This window comes from Egretta garzetta, unplaced genomic scaffold, assembly GCF_000687185.1.
Source record: "Egretta garzetta isolate BGI_Z169 unplaced genomic scaffold, ASM68718v1 scaffold243, whole genome shotgun sequence".
Classification (NCBI taxonomy): Eukaryota; Metazoa; Chordata; class Aves; order Pelecaniformes; family Ardeidae; genus Egretta; species Egretta garzetta.
The window spans coordinates 74,148-76,529 of record NW_009259041.1 but is presented as its reverse complement, the minus strand read 5'-3'; positions in this window follow the sequence as shown (position 1 = coordinate 76,529).

The following is a 2,382-nucleotide window of genomic DNA, read 5'->3' as shown; positions in this document are numbered from 1 at the left end:
CCTGGAATGTTCCCAGGGATGGGGCCTCCACCCCCTCTCTGGGCAACCCCTGCCAGGGTTTCACCCCCCTCACTGGAAAGAATTTCTTCCTTAGATCCAGTCTAAACCTCCCCTGCTTCATTTTAAAGCCATCCCCCCTTGTCCTGTCCCAGCTGGCCCTTGGGGCTGAAAATCAACAGGCAGTAAATGGCTTCAAGGAACAGCGAAACGGGGAAAATTCAGATGGCCTGCAAATATTGTCTGAGCAAGAAAAGCAGAGCTTAACGTGTGCAGGTGACTCATGGGAAGTGATGGTCTTTAAAGCCAGGCTTAAGAGATTGAACTGAACAAACTCAGTTAGTTCACTCGTTGATTATAACTTTAACCAACAAGTCACGCAGCAGTGGAGGGTGCGGGCTGTGCCCCTGCCGGTGGCAACGCGGCGTCCCTGCTGCTCGGCTCGCACGCAGGACTGGGACATCGCTGGTTTTGGCAGATGGGTGCAGCCTCAACCACTGTGTGGGGCGAGCCTTGTTGATGTGGCCATAGAAAACGGGGAGAAGGGATCCTGAAATTCATTGCCCTTGCCCCCACATGGGATCAGGCTGCAGGGGCGGGCTCTGCCTCCCCCCCCCCGGTGCCGGTGTGGTGTTTTGCTCCGTGTTAGCAAACTTTGCTCTCTGTGAAGGTCACGACCGAAGGTTTACAGCCGGGTGTTCCCCATGGTGCAGCTCCGGCGCGGGGGCAGGAGGAGGTGGCCCCGGTGCCACACAGCCCAACGTGCCCAGCAGGGCCAATGCACCAGGGCTGGGCTCGCTGCTCAGCAGGGCCAAGGGAACGGAACAAGACAACGTGCTTAATTCCCATGTTACGAAAAAAAATAAAATAAAAAAATCTTGGTGTCTGGTGGTGCCCCAGGGGATGGTCACCACAGACCTCTGTGTCTGACAAGGTGCCAGTTCTCGTGCAGCATGAGTAATGCTCCTTGTCAGTTCCGATAAAACCTGAAATCTATCACCAGCCCTTTCCTCCAAAGGTTTTGTTACCGAGGAAAGTAATTACAATTTGTCCTTAATTCCAGAAGTGTGCCTAGAAAACTGGCTGGGAGGAGGGACCTGGTCCAGGGGAGGAGAGACCTGGTCCAGGGGCAGGGCCACAGCTGCCCGCCACCTCCTGGGGTCCTGAGCGGCCACCTTGGGGGGTCTTGTACCTGGAAATATTGTAGGGAGGGTGATGGAAAGGTGGGGAGGTGGCTGCCTTCCAGCGGGGTCCGCAGGGCCAATGCTGCAGCCGCTGGGCTCCCAGCCGTGCTGGGGAGGCAAGTTGCCCCCCGTGAGCATCTCCACGAGGTCCCTGCCCCGCGCTGGACAGTCGGTCCTCTCCGTTCATGGATTATGCGGGATTTGTTTTTTCAACCCCAGTTGTGCAGCGGAAGGGGAAAAACCCTCCATCTGCCTCTGGATGTGATGCAATGAGACATCTGACGGGGAAGATGAATTGAGGGCTGCATCTGAAGTGCCAGATACATAATCCATCCTAAATAGGCTTCATTAGCGGTAACAATTAAGTTTACCATTGTGGATTGGATACGTTTTTTATTAACTTTGCCCTTGTCTCCAACTCGGACTCACCTCCTAATAATGAGCTGTGTCGCTTCTGATCTATTTCTCATAATAACTCCTTTCTCCTCTAAATCTGGGCAAAATATGATTTATAGGCAGGGCTATCATCTCGGCGTCAGCCACCCAGCTTCTGCCAGCGGGAAGGGGGTAGATGTTGACGGGAGCTTACAGCCCTTGCTGGCTCCTTATGGGTGGCAAAGCCATCCTGGGGTTGGGATTTGGGGTGATGTCCGTGGGCTCCGGTGTTAGCAGGACAGCGGGGTGAGCTGGGGCGGGAGCCTTCCCGCGGAAAGCCGTCCTGCCCGAAAGCCATTGTCCCGCCAGAACAGAAGGAGCAAAACTGTCAGAGGATTAAGTCTGGCGCTCTCCTGCCGCCTTAGCGTTTCTTTTATTGGGGGATTTATGGCTTGGCGAAATAAATTTTTAATTTCCTATCTTTTATTTTGGAAGCTGGAGGGGAGGGGGAGGAGGAGGACAGGGCAGCCCTCCCGGCCAGCTTTCGGGGTTCTCCAGCGCTTTGTTAGAGCAGGGGCAGGGGGATGGCAGTGGGGGGCAGAGCTGCCCGGGCTCTCCGGGGTGCGTGGGGGGGAGTGCTCTGCCCTTGCTTTCCTTCAGGCGCAGAGAGCAGGAGCTCCAAGGCCAGGGTTTGGTGCAAGCTTTTCCTGCAGGCAGGGCTTGGCGCTCGCCCGGGAGAAGCCACTGCTGCAAACGCGCGGTTGGGGCCGCCCCGAACGCCCCAGCAGCGCCCTGCCCGCCCTTAGCCAGACCTGCCCCGAGGCGC